Source organism: Patagioenas fasciata (genome assembly GCF_037038585.1).
Source record: "Patagioenas fasciata isolate bPatFas1 chromosome 19 unlocalized genomic scaffold, bPatFas1.hap1 SUPER_19_unloc_1, whole genome shotgun sequence".
Lineage (NCBI taxonomy): Eukaryota > Metazoa > Chordata > Aves > Columbiformes > Columbidae > Patagioenas > Patagioenas fasciata.
Genome location: NW_027288507.1, coordinates 452,075 through 468,472, shown reverse-complemented (window position 1 = coordinate 468,472; position 16,398 = coordinate 452,075). Strand labels below are relative to the sequence as shown.

The window sequence follows — 16,398 nt, the reverse complement described above, 5'->3', positions numbered from 1 at the left end:
CACACCTGGGAGTCCTAGAGCAGGCGCTGTCAAAGCCTTACCAAGTTCTTCAAAGGCTCGTGTAGCTCCTTTATTCCATTGCAGGTGTTCCTGATCTGTGGCTGCTGGCACATACAGTGGCTTGACAAACAATCCATAATTATAAATACACAACCGGCACCACTCTGTCATGCCCAAGAAGGGTCCGTAATTCTTTTACAGTTTGAGGCTTTGATGTTTGGCATACGGCCTCCTTTCGAGCCTGGCCCAGGGTCCTCTGCCCTACGCTGATTTCATAGCCCAAATGAGTTACTCATGAGTTGCTGTATCATCTGGGCTGTCTTCTGTGATACCTGGTATCCTTGGAGCCCCCAAAGTTCAATAAGCTTACAGTTCAGGTTATGCATGTCTTCTGTGTCCTGGTAGCGATCATCCACATATTGTTGCATCTGTCCTTCATCAGATGGGGCTTCCCAAGATTCAAGATCTTTAGCGAGCTGATTTCCTAGTACTGTTGGGCTGTTTTTAAATCCTTGTAGCAACACCATCCAGGTGAGCTGGGTTTTACATAAATATTGTCTGGCTGGCTTCACGGAGAGAGAGGCAAAAAGGCATCTTTCAAATCTAAAACAGTAAGCCAAATCAAATTAGAGTTAATACAGTCAGAAAGGTGTTTGCTACCACTGGGTAGAGGTCCTTTATTATTCTGTTTATAACCTGACTTGTATTAATTTCTCTATTACTGGCCAAATTCCTTCTCCCAAAAAGGTTGGAAGGAATTGGACATATATAGAAATTTATCAATACCTACTTGTTTACCCAATTTGTATTTCAAAGGTTCACAAAAATATGCCCGTTCACTTTGGCCAGTGACTCCCTTTACCTACTATGTAATTGTTACTTGTTGTCAATCCACCAAAAATTCCACTTGTTTCTGTTCATTCCAGGTTCCCATCAGTCTTTTTCAAAACTTGCTACTGTCTGTTTCTCTCTCTGCCTACTTCCTCTGTACCTTCCCCAACGTTCATTTTCCCAACATATATACTGACCTCTCTCTAAAGGCTTTCAAAGCCTTCCAACCTCTTCAGTTCCATACTTACTTATCCTTTCAAGAATCTTCCTTGTCCCTGTTACTGAATACTCTCCAAGCTTCATCTAACAACCTTTCCAAATGTCTACTTTCTGTTGCCCTCAGTTTCTACAACTTCTCCAGGGGAGAAGGTCAATTCCCTGTATCATTGGGATCAGCATTTGGATCATCGTTCAGTTCCTCACCACCAAAACCAGAAAGAAGGCAAGGGAAGATGGAAGTGCTTTTGTCCAAGAAGGCCCCGAAATCTGCGTGTGGAGGCGAGTGGCTGCCGGGTGACGGTCCCCACTGGTGCAGTGACACGTGCTGCCCCACTGTGGGCCCCCCCGTGGGTCACTGCGGAGCCCAGGTGTGGTCGTGTAGGAAACGATCACCTTGCCAATAGAACAGGCCCAGGCAGGATCTCTCAGCAAAGCACATTTTGTTAATGATTTTGCAAGACCGGGTGTTCTCCCTAAAGGCAGGCACGCATAATAGGGCAAAAAGCCCCCGTTTATATCCCCCCAAACCCTGGGTGCAATTTCCCTCCCCTGTTGCCCACTGGTCGGTTCTTCAGGGTTTACAGAGCACCCGACACCTGCCTCAGTTTACGTATTTCATTCATCTAATCCGAACAACACCCTTTCCCTTATTGATCTATTTAAAAATGGGTTCCTGGCTCTTTGGCCGTCCTTCCCTCTAGATTAACTTGTAAATACAGGTGTCAGTTTGCATTCTGGGATTAGTTTGAAGAGATTTTGTTTTACATTCAGGATTCACAGTCTGATGTGTCTCGGTCCCTTCCCTCGCGGGGGTCAGGTGCCAGCTCCCCAGTTTTGTGAAAACAACGTTTCTTCCTTGAACGTTCCTTACAGTTCAGTGCACCTGAGGGTTATAATCCGCAGCCTGGACGGTCTCATGTTTGTGGGTGACTCGGTGCCCTCGTTGCTCTGATGTTGGAGCAGCTCTCTGCTGAACGCTTCTCCCGTCGTTACTGAGAGATCGTGTCAGCCTGGGTTGCTCTGTCACTGCAAATCAATCACTCTACTTGTGCTGGAGTTCTCGGGTTCCTCTTTCCATTGATGTTACTGATGAGGTTGGGCTGGTTTTAGGACGGGAGTGGGATTAGGCTGTTCAGGATGGTAAAAGCTCCTTGCGCAGGTGAGCAAAGTTCTGCTGCGCGAGTTGGGAGGTTCCTGCGTTCAGCTGGATCCGGCTGCGTGTGACCTGAGTTTATTGGAGCGTGGCCTAGTTCAGAGACGTGGTTGTGTCTTTCTCTGGGTGTGAGAAGCTAAAATGCTTTGATAGCCTCATTTAATTAGTGCTGAGAGTCTGTTCACAGGATAGGTGTTTTAAGTGGTTTTGGGAGAATGGGGTTAACATCACTTTGAAAAGGGATTGAATGAGAAGTGGTGCTTGTTTCTTAGGGTGAAAAATCCAATGGGAATCCAGCTTCTTCTGAAGGAATAGAAGACAAACTCGTAAATGGATCAGCCACCCTGGAGGCAAAGTAAAGATTTTCTATGGGTCTCAGACTGGCACAGCAAAGGTATCAGTTACTTTTTTTTTTCCCCACCTACATGAAGTAATTTGAAATATTGAGACTCAAGTCTGTTGCTTGCCTTAGAAGTATTGCACAGTGTAAACATCAGAAAGTTCATTAGCTCATGAGAAGTCATTGCCCAACATGAAAGATAACTTAAAATTATGTAAAAATAACATTTTTTTCTACTTGCTTTAAATGGCGCATGCAGTAGAGACATTGATGATGAAGTTTAAAGTTTACTCTTGCCGTACCCGTAGTTGCGAGCGGGTCTTCTCAGAGACAAGTACTGGTTTAGGTGCTTTTGAAAAAAATGGTGTGTGTAAATGTGAAATCATTAGTCATTAAAATTCATGTCACTCTCTTCTTGCAGCCAATATACTTGATTTTTTTTTTTCTTAACATGAGGAATTCTAGGTCCAGTGTCCAGTTCTCGGATGTCTTTGTTCTTTCTGTTGTGGGAGGTGTCTTGTGACTGGGCGTGTGGGGGGTTGTTTGGTCGCTACCATGCTTGGGTTGAAGCAATTGATAAATTCCTATTTTTTTTTTTTTTTTGGAGGTTTGCCAGAGGTCTGGCTGAAGCCGTTATTTCACTTTGTTTGCCTGTGGAAGTCATCAGCATGGGAGATTATGATCCAGAGGAGGTAAGTACCTTATAAATATGACTAATAAAGAAAAGCTTTTCCTTGTGTTGCGAAGGCTCTTTTCCCCTTGTATTTCTCTCCTATTATTCTGGAAATTCCCAATGCTGTGTGTTAAAAGTCGCTTCCCTTCTGTATAAGTGTAGCCCATCAACCCTCAGCAGAAAACACCTAAATTTTGAATATTCCTAGGAGAGGATTGCCTAGAGTATTTTGATGGTGACAGTGACTTGGTATGAGCTGGTTCTGTAACTCAGGTGTGAGTTCAGTGAGAGCGGTTGCACCAGGTCCCTCTGTTCTGTCTCTGTATCCCCAGGGAAGGGTTCAAAGCCAGAACAAGCAGATGGTGACAATTTGCAGCCTTCACAGGCTCATAAGCTAAAAACTCCTTGCTGGTCATATTTAGATGGAGTAATCCTTGAGGCATTTTTCTTCTGTGAATATTGATAGTTGTTTTTTTGAATCAGTGAGAAACTTGATTGCTGCAAGAGTCTGCTCAAGAAGCTGTCGATTGGGGTGGGGAAGGGAGATGTTCTGTTCTCTTGTACCACCTCTGTGAAGCAGCAGACAGACAGTTTGATCTCTCCTGGCTAATTTAAGGCGTCTCTGCAGGGGGGATGGCCGTTCGCCACTGTTGGGGTTATCACCTGCAGCATCCCACACCAAAATCCCACTTAGAAAAAACCTCATCTTTTAACTTCTTCCAACTCCCCATGTGTTCCAGTTGTCTTACTAATGGGAAGCGTTCTGAGAAATGCACCGATCTCTTCTATTCTCTTGATATTATTAGACAACCGGCAGGAACGTTTGTGTGTTCTTGGTAGCTACGTACACTGACGGGCAGCCAACCGAGAGTGCAGCGTGGTTCTGCAAGGGGTTAGAAGAGGCAGCGCGTGACTTTCGCTTTGGGAAAACGTATCTGAAAGGCCTGAGATACGCTGTGTTTGGCTTGGGAAATGCGGTTTATGTCGATCATTACAACACTGTAAGTATCTGCTCTGCACCTTTCTGAAGTTTCTGCTCCGCTGAAAGGCTGAGCTTCCCAAAATGCTCCAAAACTGAATGATAACTGGTAGCTTGTGTGAGATTTGCAGCCTTTGTGTGGACTGGGTTTAGGGCACAGGCAGTGCAGTTTTGAAGCAAGTGTGCTGCCCCTTGAAATGGGAAAGGAGGTTGTTAGCCAATCTTGCAGCCTGAGAAAATGCTGATTCCCTTTCCATCAGTGTTCAGTCTTGCATAAAAATACAAATACAGCACAAACTAAGTGCCTGCAAGCAACACAGAGCTGGAGAGAGGCTGATGGTTCAGGTATTTGGCTGGGTTCTATTTGCAGTGCTTCCATTTTGCTGTGTGAACGCTTTAGTAATTTAATCTGTTCAGGTAGGTGTCAGGAACTAAAATGCAGATAGAAGCACTTTTCATATTAGTGTCTCCTGTGGTGATTAGTAGGTACAGCCTAACACGTTCTTATTTGTTTCTGCAGTTGCTTGTAGCTGCTTGAAACAGTTCCTGCTGGGCTCAAAGTTTGGGTGGTGGGTTTTTTGTGTGGTTTTCTTTTTCCCAGGAAGTACATTTAAATCTTTCTTCAGCCTTAGAGGGAGGCTCAAGCTGCTGTTCTCATAGGAAAGATGACTGGGGGAAAAAAAGGCACTCAACCAAAACCAAAATGGGCCCAAACAAACAAAACAACCAAAAAAAAAACCCAAACTAAAAACAAGAGCAGCAAAAACCCCAAACAAACCCCCAGTGTGACTCCACAGATATTCCTTCAGTGTCCTCTTATTTTATGGGTGCAAAAATATTGATTGTCTTTTAGACTTCCCTGCTGCTGTAAAGTCAGCACAGACCTGTGCTCTGGTGGGTTGTTCACCATCGTTAGTTTTAACCGCTCCTTGATTTGCCAAATGATTTATTGGGAGCGATAGCTGGATATGAGGCTGGGCTGTGGTGGGCGCTGGAGGAACCCAGATGTCCTTTCGTGGGGAGAGTAGATGGGTGTGAGGGGAAAGCCCAGGGTCCCGTTGCTCTGGCCCTGGCAGGGGAGCTGGGACCGGGAAACTGGTTCTTCTGTGACACAACCTGTTCTCGAGTCCCATCCTGTGGTTTTATTTGGATTTTTCTTTTCTGCTTGCTTTGCAGCCCAAACGTGAACTGCGTGCGCTCTTGTGTCTTCCCAACCTCCCCGTGGGGACCCTTTGAGGGGATTTTGTCTTGCTGGTCTTTTTCTTGGGTGCAGTGTCCAAGAGCAGTTGGAAGATGGTTTTTGGAGGTGGCTGGTTAGTTCTGTTTTCTTAGGATTGTTCTGGCGGATGGTGATGGGTTTTAAATCTAAAATCTCTTGGCAAAAGTTTGGCCTCAAACTTCAGGTAAGGGCAGAGAACTCATCAGTCAAGTGTGATACAGATGATAGTGATGTCCTCACACTATCTATGGAGTATCTCTCATTTATTTTATGTGGATAGTGGTGATACACTTCAATAATCATTGTAGATTCTGTTCTCCAAATAAGGAAATATGTGACATCTTCATAGGTCTTCCGAATTCTTCTGTGGGCAATCTAACAGCACAGGTGCGTGACACAGCTGCTGTTAATGGACAAAATGGCCTGAGAAGATGATCTGCCAGTGTCTATTAGTTTCAGAATGCTTTTATTATAGCAATAGGTTTTTTTCATTCAAATTAGTTGCTAAAAGAGTAACAGTTCCTCCAGAATCTAATTCAAGAATTCAAGGGAGCAGCCTGGGATGGCGAAGCCAATGTAGGAATTAGTGAATCTACTTGGGCTGAGGGACGGATGTCTCTTCTCCATCTCACCTGGGTGAGAGGAGCTCTCAAGAACTTGCAGGTAGATTTGGGGGAGGGATTGAAATGGGATGAGCTGCCGTGTGGTCGATACCCATGGCCTCACTTCCATAAGACACGGTTTGCCGTGGTTGCCACTAGTGGAGGTCACCAATGTGAGATCTTCATGGCAGATGTTTTGCGACAGGCTCAGCAAGCGTTCTGACTTACCACGGGGCTTATTGTGAAAGGTCCAGGATTTTGGTTTTTCTTCAGTACTAGTTGATGGAGGTGAAAGTATCATCTAGATCTTTTACTTAGGTGACACATCTTACCGTCTTTGGTGGAGCAATTTGAATCCCAGAATGTCCAGTAAGAGGAAGATTGATGTGGAAGGAAGGCGATTTATTGATAGATGGGAAAGCAAATACGTGTTTGTGTTTCAGGGAGGAAAAGCCAGTATGTCTTTTGTGTTACGAGACAGAGTCGGCGATACAGGAGCACGATGCACATAACAAACACAAGCCCTGTGGGCCAAATCCTCAATTTGAATGCAACTGCGGGGCTGCTGTGGCCTCCGGTGAAAATGTTCGACACCCCATCATAGGCTTAGTTTGACAAGAAATTATGCGCTTATGTATTGGAAATTTTTGTTATTCCTGTTGTCCCCTGCTGCAAAGCAGAAGGGGCTCTTGGATTAAAATGGGCATCTGGGTTTAGGCAAAAAGCCAGATCCTAACAATCTTTTAGCTCTTTTCTGCTCAGCTGTTGAGGTTGGTATTTCTTACAGCTCCTGGCATTCCCAGCCCTGAACTCTGCCAGTCTCGTTTTCTTGACACCAGGTTCGGCTTGGCTTGCCTGCTGAAGCAGCTGCATTTTTCACTGACCTTAGCAGGCTTTTACTACGTGTTAAAAATGTCCAAGGTGTTCTTAGTTTCCTGTATGACGAGAAGGATCTGAAGCAGCATCACGGAAAGACCAAGCTTTCCATCCATTTTGCGACTGCAGTATTTTTGCGTGTCAAGTAGAGCCCTGTAATATCCCCTCTCGTGTTCTCACTCCTGCTTTCAGTTCACGGAAGCAAACCCTTCCACAAATCTCAAGCCTTTTATACTTTTCAACAGCGCTTTCTTTTCTTTTAAGGGAAAGAGGAAGCCTAAAGAATAGCTCTTGGTGGCCTTTCAAGGGTTTCTCAAAGACTGAGCAGCCCTAGGAATGAAACTGGAGTTTTCTCCTGTCGCACTTGGGCAAACTGAAAAATTCCGCTGCCCGGATTCCACTTCTATTCTGGTATAAAACGCTGAAATAATTTGAACAGGTTCCTTTCACCAACAGTGACATTTTCTCGCTTTAGTCAGAACATTCTTTTGGGTGGTGGCTCAAGTGCAGCAATTGTGTTCCAGCCAATGCTCCTGAAGTCGGTGGTGATGGATTTGCCGCTGTGTCTGACCTTCGGCTCCGGCACACTCCTGTAAAACAGCGGGAAACTGGGACGTTTTTTCCCCCTGTAAAGATCTCCTGCTGTGAAGCTCCCTTTTCTGCACCGAAATGTTTCAGCTTTAACAGACAATCATTGCTTCCAACCCCAGGGCTTTTGTGGAGGTTGCTTGGTAGACCCACACTGATTTGCCAGCTGTGTATTTCCCTCCTCAGAAGAAAAGCCCTCTGGAGGTCGTTGAGGAGTTTGTGAAGCACAATGTGACATCAGATGGGCTATAACCGAGCTCATGGTGGCTGCATTTTTGGAGGAGGATGGCTGAGTCTTTCTTGTGACTTCTGGGCATTTTTCAACCACTGCTCTACTTCATTCCTTTGTAATTATGCCTTTTTGTGTATGCTTTCCAAGCCTTTTCTTGCAATGAGTTTTTGGTGGTGTAGAGATCTGTGCCGGAAGGTGTCTTTGGGTTTTCTTCTGGACTTTTTGCCATGTTGGGATGCTCAGCAACCTGGTCCAGTGGAAGGTGTCCCTGCCCATGGCTGGGGGGTGGACACTAGATGATTTTTAAGGTCCCTTCCATCCCAAACCACTTCATGAGGGACCTGGGGGGGTTCAGCTGGAGAACAGGAGCTGAGGGGAGACCTTCTGATCTCTGAACTGCCTGAAAGGAGCTTGGAGCCAGGGGGGTCGGGCTCTGCTCCCCAGGAACAAGCGCCAGGAGCAGAGGAAACGGCCTCAAGTTGCACCGGGGAGGCTGAGGTTGGATGTGGGGAACAATTTCTTCCCCAAAGGGCTGTGGGGCATTGGAGCAGGCTGCCCAGGGCAGTGCTGGAGTCACCATCCCTGGAGGGGTTTAAAAGGTGTTTAAATGAGGTTCTCAGGGACATGGGGCAGTGCCAGGCGTGGGTTATGGTTGGACTCCCTGATCTTGAGGGGCTTTTCCAACCAAAATGATTCTATGACTATTGACCTGCTGCAGGTGAAATGGGTTTTCAGCTGCTGGATTTTCCATATGCACTGCAGCTGCCTGTCTTCTCAGATCTCTACTGAGGAGGAAGACTTAAAGGTTAATTTTGACACTCATCTCAAGTCTCACATCATGCACACCTTAAGCTTGATGTAAAGCAGAACTGAAGCTTTCTCTGCTTGTTGTTTCTTTTTTAGACCCTGTGGTTGGGGTGTTACAGCCTCTGTGTGGCTGTGAGCTGTGCTGGTCATTTGATTTGGTGCAGGGAGACAGGAATTCCATACCCACGCTCCTCTCTACTGGTTGCATGTCAGCACAGCTTACTAATCCTCCAGCCAGGACTAGCTGTACGCTTTCTGCTTTAAACCACGTTTGCAGATTCTTAGTCACGCAAGACTGAATGTAGAACTGCAGGGACCAGTGACTGGGTAGGATAAACGTTACCTTCTATTAGCAGGTACCACCTGTGCCATTGGAGACGTATGAAGTGATAGTCTGGATCTACTGTTGGCAAAATGTTTTTAATACAAATGTCATGCCTCACCGTTCTTGTCTCGTGTGCACAAAGTTGCAGATAAGGCGGCTGCAATTCTTTTTCTTTTTCTGGATCTCTTCTTTTAGGCTTTTGACACTTGTAGATTCTGCCAATGTTTCCGACCGCTGCAGCTCCCCCAAGATCTCTGAGGAAGAGTCCGAGGAGCCTGTTTGTTCTCTGTGCATCACTTTGGCAAGAAATGCTGCAGTTCAGCCACTTTCCTGGGAACTGGGTATCGTTGTGTTTGCCTGGTTGTGACTGACACATTTTGGCCCCGTGCCAGCCGGCACGTGCGGAGCCAGCATCCAAACAGACTCAGAAAATTGGGGGTATTTGTAAAAAATGTGGCTTGACTCTGCACTGGAGCCCTTCCCCCTCATTCCTGGAAGTGCTACAGCCCTGATAGATGCCAAACAGATGCAGATTTAGCACGTGGCAGCTTTTTTGGAGGGCAGGAAAAGCAGATAATTCGTTGGTGTGGTTCCCTGCAAGGCAGCGATTGTGCAGCGTTGAGCTCCTGAGGCTGCTGCATCGGGAGCAAAGGGGAGACAAAACCCGCTTTAGTTACTGCAACATCGCTAAGTCGTAATTCTCCCTAGAAAAATAGACTGAAAAGATCCATTATTGCTCTCAGCTGGTCTTGCTGCGTTTGTAGTGTCTCTTTAGCTTAATTGTCTATATAGAAATGTGCGAGTGACCAAATGTTTTAATCAATTAGAGCAAGTGTGGGGACTGGGGGTTTCTGGCACTGCTATGGCGCAGTCACCAGGCAAACCTGATTTGATTGTGTTTTCTGGCTGAGTGTCTAAAGCCCAATCAATTATTGCAGAGAGATGGAACAGCTAAATAAGACTTAAATTAATAGGGTTTATTATTTTTGCGTCTGAGGAGGCGGCAAACCAGACAGAGTGAGATATCCTGTAAAGAAATTGGTTCATATTTCTTCTTCTGTAACTTTCTGGTGTTTATACCTGTACTTGGATGTTCAGCTCTAACTTACAGGCAACAGCTGAAGTTCTGTTCGGATGAGCTGAATAAGTGTGTGGCCAAAAGCCAGCAATCACAGTAAGCCCTGCAAAATGAAGAGATGAGTAACAGGAGGGCTAATTAAAGAGGTCTTTTAAAAAAAAATGAAGAAGAAACTGAAAACATAGATTAAAACAAAAGTTTCTTCTCATTAAGTAACTTGACTCAAGGGCCTAAATTCTTCAGGGAAATATAAATTTTATGATATTAAAGGAGTGGACACTGCAGGTTTGTGAAACTCAGGACCTGAGCCTGAAAGTTCAGAGTCTCTGTCCATCTCCAGCCACCAGTCCTTGTTCTGCTGAGTTAATAATCTCTTCTCCCAGTGTTTCAATCTGCTTATTTTTTGTTTCCAGAATTAATACATTGTGACCCAAGCTTCCTTGTTTCCTTCCGATTAGATTATTTGCTGGTTTCTTGACCTTTGGGCCTGCCTGTCTTCCAGGAGCTCTTGAAATAACCCTCTAGATGGGGTGAGGGACAGGACATGAGAGAATACACCTAATTCATGCCCCTGTGAATGGTAAAAGTGAAGTCTTGGTGCCTTTCTGTGCTGCTCTGCCAGCACTGTAACAACCTGAGGCTTTTCTAGGAGGAAATGTGAAGGTGGTCGGTGGGGTGAGATGGGTGCGGACCCTGGTGAGCGGCTCAGCCGGGTGTGTATGTGTGTGGGTTTAACCATCCAAGTGAAAACATTGCATTTAGATTAAATATCTCTGACCTGTCCTCTCCCTACTCCTGTCTGGGCTCTTCCTTGTTAGCCCTTTTGGATGTCCTTTGTTAGTTTTATCTGATTTTCTGCCTTGACCTTTCTGATTATGACCCTGTCTTCTTGTGCTTTTCCTTTTATTTTCAGCTGGAGGATCACAAGGGTGCAGAAGAGCCTGTGATTCTGCCAGATTGGTTTCTTGTTACGCTTGCGATCTTCGCTTTATTATTGGCACCGTTTGCACTGAACAGGGTTTGAAAAACTGCCAGTTGTCCTGAACTCCTTTGCCCTTCAACTCTCCTCCTCTGGGATCTCACCTGTGGTTCAGGGAGGTCTCATTTCTTGAGTTTTCATGTTCATTGTTCTTCTTCTCCTTTCGTGGTCACCACCACCAGCATCTCCCCACCTTCTTGGTCCCCAGCAGGTATCCACGTCAATCACTACATCACTGGAGTCAATGATACTTTATACCTGTGCTGCATTTTCCCTCAAAGTTTCTTCCAAGACTCCACAGCACTAAGCATTGCTCAAGGAACAGAGCAACCATTATAGGAGGGGATAAAGCAAAAGCTGATAAAAATAATACCCAGGGGAGTGGGGAGGGGGATGCGCTGCATCTCTACTAAAAATGAAATATTCTGCGGGCAGCTGGGACAAGTCTCTAATAAAATATGGGCTTACGATCGTGAGACTTCTCTAATAAAAATCTTTGTGGTGTGGGGGGTTTTGAGTGAGATTTTTTGCTTATTTTTGGAAGGGCAGGAATATTGTGCACAGTTATGTGGGACTATGGTGGGTCTGTGGATTCCCTGACGGAGGGCATGGGAACAAAAATTAGCCTTGAAGATATGAAGGCCTACCCATGAGAAAGATGGGAGTGATGGAGTATCCGGAGATGTTAAGGATGTACCCGGGAGGGAGAAGGGAGTAAAAGAGTAACATTGATGACAGCAAAAATAGCCAAAGAGATGTTACTGCTGTAACTTGTAACCAATAGTGAAGAGACACTTGAATTGGTAAAACTGTATAAAAATGCACTTGTGGCAATAAATGGCATCTGCTGCTTTTATCCTCAGAGAACTTGGTCTATGCCATTTGTCCGTCTCAACCGTGACACAGGAGGCTCCATGTGAACATGAGCAGAAACTTGTTTGCTGGGAGGTGCCAGAGCCTGGCCCAGGCTGCCCAGAGCGGGTGTGGAGTCTCCTTCTCTGAGACATCCAAAGCCGCCTGGACCCACCTGTGTGATCTGCTCTGTGACCCTGTGTGAGCAGGGCTGGGCTGGGGATCTGCAGAGCTCCTGCAGCCCAACCACTCTGATTCTGTGACTCCCAAGAGGACCACGTGGTGATCAGGCTGCTGGGGTGGATGGAGTCCATCCTGGGGCTGGCTCCAGGGAAGGGACCGGGGCAGCTGTGGTGCACGAGGAGGAACGATACAGGTTCCCAGGTGTGGTGGATGCACTTGACCCCCTCCAGCCAGCCCAGCGGCAGTTTGGTTCAGACTCCAGAGGAGGGAAAGGCCTGGGCTGCAGCCAGGCCAAGAGCTCCTTCCAGGAGACCCACAGGGAAGCAGAACAGCAGCTGAACACCAATGGGTTGTGGGTGCAGGGGGTCTTGTGCAGACCTTTCCCACTCTCTGCAATTTGACTATGAGCCAACAACTTTATTTTATAAATATGACAGCCTGGATGAGCCTACTTTGAGCTCGCTCTGCTGAATAACCAGCCGTATGGCCATGGTTTTACTGCTCACAGCTCAGTGGATGAGCCCAATTTATGTTTCATAGCAATCGTTTAGCTTAAGCAAATGCATACTAGAAAAAACGAATTATCTGGAAGTATAAGGTTGCATGATTTTTAATATACTTGCTGCTTCATGTTACTTAGGAAGCTAAAATCTTTGCTGTAAAAGAAAACTTTGTAACTAATCTTTGCTAAAATCTGGAGCTGTAAAGTTCTGCTCATATTTACCAAAAGCACCTACAAACTACACTGAAGACTTGCAAGATAAGGTCTGGTTCACACTTTGCTGGGAAGAACGGAACTGACTGGGGAAAAAAATAACAATGCAAGGCTAACGTGGAGGCATCACAGACGTCTGCAGAACGGGGCCTGTTTGGCACTTTGCTGAGAAGAAAAGGATTTATTCACACAAACAGTACCCGGAAGGCTATGGACCATAAACAGTGTCTACAGCTGAACTAAACAAAGGCACACGTGATATCAGTGAAAAGACCCAGTGAGAAGCCAGAAGACCCCAAAAGGAAATATTACTCTTATTGTTATCAAATAATTTTGAGATCAATGCTAAAATAATTTTGAGGTGCAGTGCTAAAATGGAGATATTGTCTTGAATAAGTAACTGTGATCCAACTGCATATTTGAACTTGGTACTTGGTTGTCATATCTGAGCTCAGTATTTTAGTTGGCATATATATATATATATGTATTTCGTACCAAAAGAATTTTGTTTGGGGAGATAATTACGAAATGGGAACCGGTTCCGCTGCTAAAATACCACCTTGCTCCCCCTTAGGATGCATCCTTACGCATTAGAGTAACTTTTGGGGAAATATTCTGATAAAAGAAACTTGAAACGATACTGTACTCGAATGTGGCTTAAATGTGGAATTCTGGGTTTTAGTGCTGTATTGCAATTAATGTTGTTCTGCAGAACTTTGGAAAAAATGGGATGAAGTATGGTACTCTAAGTTAATTTACTCTTATTGTTATCTAATAATTTTTAGACCAGGAAAGAATTTAAATTGTTAAGCTCTGATTCCGATTGGGGGGGAAAAAAAATCCACAAAAACCCCCCACAAAACCAAAACCAAAACAAACCCGAAATGCTATGATGGATGGGAACTTGATATTGTATGAGGTTGTATTTAAAAGTTGCTGGAATGTGAACTGATTTGGATCTAGGAATCTCCGTGAGTCTGTGTGTATTGTCTGAAGGCCTCTAACGCTTTGGGGAAGGAAGGGGTGTTTATATTTTTTAGGATAGTGATTGCTGTTAACTTCTTGAATGTCAAACACATCTGTGTGACATTTTATTCACAGAAACAGCCCCTCCCACCCCCAAATTCACGCACAGTTTCCCTTCTCACTGAATTACCCAGACTGCAATCTGATTTGCTCAAATCTTGTTTGCCAAAGGGTGAAAGTTGTACTTTCTTGTACTTCCATATGGTGCCTCAGCTTGTCCTACGCTTTCTCCAGCCCCCGCCTTGGGCAAGCGCAGGAACACTACAGGAGAAACAGGACTATGATTTCTGCAAGTGACTTCTCGCTACATTTTATATCCATCTTGAAGGCTGCAAAAGACCTGATTTACAGAGCAGCAACAACTGCAGGTTTCTGTCTCTCAGTGATCCAGACTCTCTTCCAGTGCAAAGAAAGGTGATCCTGTGTGCGGCACGTCAAGATAAAGCAAAGTGGGTGTCTGAAGTCACTGGCATCATATGGAAGAAATCCCGTTTCTGCCTACTAGAGCAGGAGGGGAAGCAGGTAGGTAACTCAGGGGCAGGTGTTTGCATGGCACCTATCTACATAAGTCTTCATATATACATATATATATCCATATATTCCTTAGCTGCTTAGATTCACCTAAGAAGAGGCAAGCCATTCTTGTTGACCGTTGGCCAACCTCACGCGTGGTGCCATGAGAAAGGCACAGCTGTTTAGAGTGTAAATGGCAGTAGGAATTACTCCTATGGAGGCAAAGTCAGGATGCCCAAAAATCAGGGCTTTTCAGGAAAAAATATCCCACAGAGGTCTGACAAATGGGCCCGATCTCTCGTAGCGCGGTTAAGCCTGCCTGGGCTCTGCCAGCATCGCTGACACCCGCTGCGTGGAGTCCCCACAGAGCACGGGCAGGGTGAGGGTGCCCAACAGCCAGCAGTTTCGAACTTCCTTCCCTCCTGCCACACAGCCGCTCTCAGGCCCCTGTGACACGCTTTATGCCAACCCAGGGCTCCGCAGAGGAGCTTTCGGAGGTGTCCCCATCCCACCTCGGCTCCAGCCTGCCTTTCCTGCCAGGGGCTGTGGAACAAAAGGCTCGGGAGCCCCAGCAGAGCTTTGGCAGAGTCCAGCTGCCCGCCATGGCTTTCCTCTCCCCAGGCACGGCTCCTGCCTGGGGTGCCATTGTCCCTGTGGCACACGGTGGTTCCTGCACAGCTCTGGGCGCCCCGCAGTGCCCTGGCTGGGCGAGCCCCCGGATGCTTTCCCCTGCAGCTCGGCTCCCCAGGGTGCCCAGGCTCTTCCTCCTCCTCCTCTTCCTCCTCCTCCTCCTTCTCCTCCCGCTCCTGTCCGGGATGTGCAGCTGCGGCAGGCTCCGTGCCAGGGACGCGGGGTGCAGGGGCACAAAGAGCAGGGCCGCAGCCGAGCCGGTACAGCAGAGCCTTGGGGAGGGCTGCCCTTGGAGCAGGGCTGAGGCTGAGGCTCCAGCCCTCTTCCCTGCAGTGGCCTTTCCCTGCGCCACTGCCCAGCGCAGCTTCCACAGCCGCCAAGGAAACACCCACAGTGTCAGACCCAGCGGTTTGCAGGTGGGGCTTTACTGAACAGAAGGGAGAGCTGGTGTCAGCAGCCTGGCTGGCCGGCACTGGCGCTCGTCACGCCGGAGGAGGCTCTTGCTGGACGTGTCTCTCGCGAGCCTCAGCGCCTGAGATGGTCTCCTGGCACTGGCCGACGTGGAGTAGATCTCGTACCGCTTCTGGGGGACGCTGTTGTCCTCAGGGACGCTGGGGGGCTCTTCTCCGGCCTCTTCCCAGCCCTCCATGTTCATCTCCAGCAGGTCACAGCTGGACTCGTCTGACTCCACGCTGCTCGAGGAGCTGTCTGAGGAGCACTCGGGGGAGCTGGATTCCTGCACAGGAGGAGACTCTCATACAACAGCCCTGCACCCGGAGGGTGCTGCTTCCCAGCACGCAGACCCCAGAACACTTCTGAATGGACCACACGGGACGGGGAGAGCCGGGAGAAGGAGCTCAGCAGGCCCTGGGGTGACCTCTGAGTGTCACCAGGGTTTCACTGCAACTCTGTGTCCCCCTTCTTGCTCAGGAAGGGCAGCATCACCCGCCCGGTTCTGCTGCAGCAAGGCTGCTATGACGGCTTGGGTACCAGGGTACTTTGCAGTCTCAGCCGCCCCACGGGAGAAAGTGCTCTTTTTCTGCAGGAATCCCAAGTACCTGGCTCCTCTGCATCTCCTTTGGCTTTTCTCCATTTCCTTCCACATTGGGCATCTCCTCTTCTGCCTCGGCCTCTGCCAGCTCTGTTTCCTTCTCTTCCTGTTCTTCCAGGTATTTCTGGATATACGGTGGAAGCTGCTCCTCCTTCTTCTCCCATTTATTCTGGGGGACAAACAAAATGCAATAGCAGGCAGCATTAGCCTTCCCTGCCACGGCTGAGCTGTTTTCCTTCCTTCCTCCCTCCCTTCCTTCCTTCCTCCCTTCCTCCCTCCCTCCCTCCCTTCCTTCCTTCCTTCCTTCCTTCCTTCCTTCCTTCCTTCCTTCCTTCCTTCCTTCCTTCCTTCCTTCCTTCCTTCCTTCCTTCCTTCCTTCCTTCCTTCCTTCCTTCCCTCCCTCCCTCCCTCCCTCCCTCCCTCCCTCCCTCCCTTCTCTTCTGCCTTGCTGTCCACACTGGTTTGCTCCCAGGTTCCCGCAGGCTCCACCGAGGAGCCCGTCTGGAATGACCAGGGAGATAAGCCAC

At 47.3% G+C, this 16,398-nt stretch overlaps 1 long non-coding RNA gene across 1 annotated transcript; it reads left to right on the top strand.

Moving 5' to 3' along the window:
• Positions 1-2,476: 2,476 nt before the first annotated feature.
• LOC139826608 (uncharacterized) lies at positions 2,477-4,175 on the top strand. Its single transcript, XR_011736775.1, has 3 exons — positions 2,477-2,597; positions 3,151-3,235; positions 4,023-4,175. It is a non-coding gene; the product is annotated as an uncharacterized lncRNA (long non-coding RNA).
• The last annotated feature ends 12,223 nt before the right edge of the window (positions 4,176-16,398 follow it).